General features: G+C 41.5%; 1 pseudogene; it reads right to left on the bottom strand.

Annotated features, from left to right (window-relative positions):
- The window catches only part of LOC109389041 (60S ribosomal protein L32 pseudogene), a 15,273-nt pseudogene extending 13,883 nt beyond the window's left edge, over window positions 1–1,390 (bottom strand).
- Between the last annotated feature and the right edge of the window lie 5,511 nt (window positions 1,391–6,901).

Here is a 6,901-nt window from a genome sequence, read left to right as displayed (position 1 = left end):
CTCAGAGCTCATGCTCTTAAGCCAACTCTTAACCAACTGAGCCACTAGGCCGGCACCCAACTCTGAGATTTTTTATTTACAACATTAGGAAGGTTGATGATGCTTCCAGGATGGAGAAGATAGCTTCTTAAACGTATTAAAACATTTTTTTTGCTCATTAGTATTTTAAATGACAACTTTTGTGCTCATGTAAGGAATTCAACAGTAAAAAGGGTTATAAGGTCCTGGTCCCAGTCCTTAATCACCATTTAGAGTTTCTTATATATCCTCCTATAAAACTCCTATGCCTATAAAAGAAAGTGTGTGCACAAACACATGCTACAAGAAATACACAGATTTGTACACAAATAAATTTTTATTATATATGTATAATCTATTAAAATCACAAATAGGCACCTAATATGCATTCTATTCTGCAACTTTTTTTAACAATTAAGTGTATGTTGGGCTTTTCATATATTAGTATAATTGACCTGCTACATCTAAAAATAATAGTTTCATATAACTCCAATATATCTATTACTATGCTTTAACCAGAACCTTGGACATTTAGGCTGCTCATATATATATATATTTTTTTAATGGGTTAGGTGTGTGGATGGAAAAGGGGCCACATATTAACCTGACAAGCTCAGGAGACTGAAAAATAACCATATAAGATGGCGTGAGCATAAAAAAAATTTTTTTCATAACTAAGTGGGCATGGCTGGAAGTCACATCTTTAGCTTCCTTCATATAGTTAATCTGTGCCATTTCAGTGGGCCTACCTATTGTCTTTCTGCACCTAAGATAACATCTTTGGAATGTAAGTAATCCTTTTTCTAGACCAGAGCTGGAAACTGCAAAATTCCTCATTATCATGCTTGTCTCCTGATGACCTTCTCTAAGCAAACTGTTAGCTATTCTGCACCCACCTATGTAAAAGAAGTACCTGTCTCTCCAGTTTACTTCTATCCAATCCCAGAGATTTTCCCGCTTTGCTTTCTCCCACCTCCTTAATCTATCACCAATGGATTTCATGTAACCTTCCTCCTTTGATATTATGTATAAAATAAACTGAAAACATGGCCATTTTGTGGAGCATTTTCTCAATCCGTTGAGATTTTGCTTCCTGACAATTGTCGTCAGTTTGGCTCAAATAAAGTTTTATAAGTTTTCTCTTAGGCTGGATGTTTTTAGGTTTTCTCTTAGGCTGTATCGTCGATAGGTTTGTGCCTGTTTCTGAATATTGTCACTGAGGATTATCAAATAGATTTAAAATTATTTTCTAAATCCATATTTTACAGGGAATACACACACACACACACACACGCACGCACGCACGCACGCACACAGTGGAATGTATAAAGTCAGCACACTTACCTGAGTAAACTGTAGATTCTTGCATCATCGTTAGAGAAAAGGTACAAAGGAATCACTGACAGGTGATTCTCTGCTTTATTTTCTGCAGATTTGGGACTTGGAAAGGATTTTTCTCATACAATGCTCCAAGTGGTGAGTGGATTTGCAGACTAGACAGTGATGTTGCACTGTGGAGAAGTGCTAGGCCTCTGTTTCCAGTTTCCAGAGTACTTGCAGTTAACATCCCCGAAGTATAAGGCTGTGCTGGTACTTTGAGACACTAATCACTGTGTTTAAGCATGTTTTGTGTGTGGGGGCGGTGGAGGTGGGGGAGATATGTAGACATCCAACATGAGAGGCCAGGAACGCATTTCTCTGGACTGCAGTGATATGAGGTGTACCTACCGTCTCAACTCTCCTACCTTCCTCATACTGGGAGACACGTCTTCCCCAGAGTTTTGGATCTTGGCAAGAGGCCACTCCACCTTAGTTACCTCCTACCATTGCTGAATGGAAGACGAACTAAGAAGCGGAGACTACTGAATGGGAGAAGGGGACAGAGCAGTGGAGAAAGGTAGATTAAAAATCCCCCAGGGCTGTGGAGGAAAGGCAAAGGGTTTTAGCTCCCTTGTTGACAAGGCAAAGATGGCATAGAGCCCCAGGAACAGGCTCAAAATAGTGATCTTGGCAGGACACACCAGACTTCTGAGATTGATCAGAAAAGCTTCCAGCTTATGAGGTCTCCAATGTCTGTTTTCAGTCAGGAACTGAAATGCCAAAGGCAAAGCATTTTCCCAGTTACTTGATGTGCTTGCTACTAACCGGCAGTTTCTTCAGACCACTTGAGGGAGGAAGCAAACAGTTTTTTCCTGTGATGAGCAGAACAAACCTGTTTCCTGGAAACAGCTCTGTCATGTGTCACCAGAAATACCTGCACTGGTACTGTTTCACAAGGCTCTGATGATGTTCTATGTTCTGAGAAGCAAGGGCAAGTAAACACAAACCTGCTTCAGGTTCTGGGCACACAGATCATCGTCCATATACTCTCATCTCTATACCCACAGCAGTGTTTGTCTCTGGCACTGAGAAACATCATTCAATAAACCCAGAGACACTTGGGGCTTTTTTACAATAGCTGTTTTATTATTATTATTAATCCTTACCTTAAAATGTCTATCAACTAGTTTTTACATTTTTATTTTATTTTTTTAGTTTTCAATTACAGTTGACATTCAATAATATGATAGTGGTTAGACATTTACATAATTTACAAAGTGATCTTCTGATAAGTCTAGTACCCACCTGACATACATAGTTATTACAATATTATTGACTTTATTCCCTATGCTATAATTTATATGCTGGGTTTTTAAAATTTAAAATCACAACTATTTTTAAAAATAAATTAATTAAAGTTAAGTATTAAAGAAATTCAGATAGTTATCAAATATTTTCCCACAAAAAAAACCAAAACGCCAGGCCTAGATGATTTTACTAGTGAGTTCTACCAAATCTTCAAGGTATATTTAGTATCTATTTTATGCAAATAATTCTAGAAAACAGAAAAGTTCAGAAGTGGCTGGCTCATTTTTGANAGAGGGCAGTGTCACTGGCTCTCATGTGGGATCTGAACCGGGGCCCTCTGGCATCCCAAGCCAGTTCTTAACCATCGCGCCACTCGGCCGGCACAGGAAATCAAATTTTAATACATGCACATGGGGAATTCACATAGGCATGAAAATTCTAATGACAGTGAGGCAACATTGGGTATATATGTCATTTAGGACAAAGGGGAAAAGGTGGGGAACAGGGTATTAGATTTCAGAAGTGAGAATGAGCGATTTATAGGTAGGTGAGGAAGAGAGAACATACGTAGCAGGAAAATTATTACTGGACATCTGAGACACTATGGGACACAGAGGTATCTACAATAGATAAGGGGATCCTGCCTGTAGCCCTCCTATTTACCACATTTAATTCAAATTAGGCTAAGGTGAATATGCTCAGCTTACCTTCCTCAAGCAGGTTTTTTTGTCTGACTCCCTTGGGCAGGAAAGCAGGGGAGGATCAAAGGTTTTTTTCTGAGTCTTTTGTATCTTAATAAACAGCTTACAATCAATTTCCCAAAAAGGCAGATTCGGGGTGACAAAACTTTGGTTCCCTTCACTGTTGTACACCACACATTTTGGGGTGGTTTGGCTAGCAGCGGTTTAGAACTCAAGCTTTTCCTTGATTGCTCTTCCTGCAATTGCCATCCATTAATTTAATGAATTTTCATAGAGTGACTTCTCTGTCCTTGGCATTCCCACGGTGTCCCTCTTCCCTACCCTAATGCCAGTGATTTTGTCCTGAGGCTGAAGAATAGAGTCCAAGTCTTTGAAAACTAACGTTTCCGTCCCTATGGTGTCCCCAGACTCACAGTAATTCAGGAGCTCAAAAGTGGGTCTCTCCCATGTTTGGGTGAGCCATTTCTGGAGCTCCTGAGATATTGTGCCACCTATGACGATGTGTCTCCAGCCACAGAAGCATTCTGATTGAGAGCTTGAACTGGGCTGGTTGAAACTGTGATAGGCCTGTAAGGGTGAAATTTGGTAAATCAATAACACAATTAGACTTAGCTCTTTAGCAGTTTGACTCACCGCATAACTCGCTATCTAGCCACTTGGCAATTTGGTCCAAGGTGATATTCAGCTATCTTCTCTTTGTTTCTCTCCTCACTGATTAATTTAAGAACTCTATTTTGTCCCCTTTCTCAAGGCTACCCATACCTTGTTAATCCACTTAATCCACACAATCCTAACCTGGAAAGGGCGATTTCTTCATCCTCAGACGCCCAGGCCCCGGAATCCACATAAAGCCTCAGGCCATGGTGGCCAGAGTCCGAAGGAATCCAGAGATAACATTATCTTAAAACAGATCAGTGTGCCTGGGTGACTGGTTAGCTCAGTTGGTTAGAGCGTGGTGTTGATAACACCAAGGTTGCTGGTTTGGTCCCCGCGTGGGCCACTGTGAGCTGTGCCCTCCCTAAAAGAGTTAACTGTACCAATGTAGCATGAAAGCAATGCGTAACCAATGATCATGGCTGTTCCCCAATAAAATTTTTAAAAATCCAGACCGGGCCCCAGGAAGCATGTCAGCCCTTGAACCTGCGTGACCGACTCCCCCTTTCCTCTGTTCCTCTTTTTGTGTACCTATAAAACCTTCCGCCGGTTCTAGAAATGGGAAGGTGGCCTTTGGACAGCAGTCCACCATCCTCCCAGAATGCCGGCCTTCTGAATAAACCTGCTTTTCTTTCCACCAACCATTTCTCTTGATTTTTAACTTTTTCAAGCAGCAGGAGCCATACCTCTTAGGACAGCATCAGGCCCGGTGTGACAATGGCTTTGGTTGGGCATGAGGTTCTTTATGGCTTGTTGTGTCTACAGTAGCTGCTACAGGAAATGGGAAAAGAATAAACATGTAAGAGAAGGAAGAGCAGTAGGAGAATTTATGGCATCAGGAAGAGGAAGGAAAGGAGGAAGAAGAAGCCTCCAGGAAAAGGAGGAGGAGTGAGAGGAAAAGGGGTTATGGTAGCAAAAGGAAGCAGCCATAAAGAGAACTGCTGTTTTAAAACATGCAAACATTGAAAAAGAAGCTCCTGGTAAATGAGAACTAAAATATATTGAGCACTTACTGTGTGCCATTGCTCTAACTGATTTAAGTATGACCTCATTTAATCTATTCCACATCCCTAAGAAGTAAGTACTATTATTATCTGCGCCCCCATTTTGCAGGGAGGGAAACTGGGAGACAGAGAGGTTAAATAATGTGCCCGAGTGGCAGAGCTGCAAATCAACCCCACGCAATCTGCCTCCTGAATCTGTGCTCTTCACGACTAAACATTTTTCCTCTTCACACACAATGTTTTTGAGGCTGCCCTCTGAACATAGAGGCATATTTGTTCTTTCACAAAAGAATGAGGATGGAAGAACAAGAAAGAAGGGTGGAGGTAGGCAAAGACAAGGCCAGAGAAAGAAACAAGAAACCATAAAATCAGAGACAAGAGAGAAGAAAACATTGCAGGACAGAACGTATCATATGATCCTATTTATAATTTAAGACTTGGTGTGTGTGTGCGCACGCGCGCACACAGGCACACACACATTCTTTAGAGGGGAAAAAAAGGATATTTTAGACTCACTGGTGTCCTGAACTGTCTGATTAGTTTTTTGTTTGTTGTTTCATTTTTCACAATATTATTTATACCAAAGATGGTGAGAAAGTTTTTCCTTGGGAAAGGAAAAAAAAAAAAAAAGCCCTAAATTCCCTAATCCAAAATCTAACAGATTTTGGGTATGTTGTGAATGTTTACAGCTAATCAGGAGGCTTGAGAGACAAACCCTTTGTGGGTACTTCCTGCCTGTGACACCAGTGTGAATGTAAGACTCAGCTTCTGGTAGCCTTAAAAGAACATATGACTTAAATAATAAAGGCAGCCACATGAGACCTCCAGGTGAGGGTCCCAACTACTTTTCCTGTTACCTGAATTCACTTCTCTTTTCAAAAACAAGATCCAAGCTGGGATTTTCTGCTGTCAAAAGATAGATCCCAAAAAGCTGGGTTGGTGGGTGGACAGTGGCCCAGGGCCTTCTTTGAGCCTGGAGCTAAGGGGGCTGGCTCCTCCCCCATGAATAGGCATGTGATTTTCTTTTATGTTTTTAATTGGGGAACAGTGTGTTTTCCCAGGACCCATCAGCGCCAAGTCAAGTAGTTGTCTTCAATCTATATAGTTGTGGAGGGCACAGCTCCTTGGCCCATGTGGGAATTGAACTGGCAACCTTGGTGTTATGAGCCTGCGCTCCAATCATCTGAGCTAACTGGCCACCCCAGGCATGTGATTTTGTCACATCGTACAATGGACCTTTACTCAGCAACCTCCAAAGTCAGAGGTGGGGTAAGAGCTATCTGCCTCTGCTGAGCTTTCCTCCCTTGTCCCAACATCCCAATGGCCCTGCTGTGAGCTGAATGTGTGCTCCTTAGCAACACAATGGAAAACTCCAGTAGTCCTCAGTCCTTTTGATTCTCTCAGTCTCTTAGTGGCTAGCTGGAAAGCAGATGGAGTAATTAGAAAACACTCCAGTCACCCTAGGACTTAACTGCCCTCCTTCCTCTAAGAAACAGAAATCCAGAAGGATCTTCTCACTTGGTTACCCCATGGGAAAGGCCTTGAAAACATCCAAACATCCAAACTAAAGAGTGTGTGCACTGAGTGTGCACGAGTGCTGATTTATAACAGCATCATGGACACATCCTTATTTCCAGATGGGAAGATTACACCGATTTCCTCAAATACAGAAGCTTAATGCACTAATGCTTTTTGTTGAGGGTTCAGTAGCATGAATGACTAATGGAGATTCAAAAGCTGCCATCAAAATACAGAATCTTGTTAAGCACAGATCCAACTCTGAGATTCTTTTTTTTTTTTAAGATTTTATTGGGGGAATTGGGGGAGGGGAACAGTGTTGGGTAATTGGGGGAAGGGGACCGGCCAAGCTGTTGTTCTTCAATCTTCATTATGGAG

Source organism: Hipposideros armiger, unplaced genomic scaffold (genome assembly GCF_001890085.2).
Source record: "Hipposideros armiger isolate ML-2016 unplaced genomic scaffold, ASM189008v1 scaffold_218, whole genome shotgun sequence".
Lineage (NCBI taxonomy): Eukaryota > Metazoa > Chordata > Mammalia > Chiroptera > Hipposideridae > Hipposideros > Hipposideros armiger.
The sequence above is the reverse complement of the archived record's forward strand: the minus strand, read 5'-3'. Positions and strand labels throughout refer to the sequence as shown.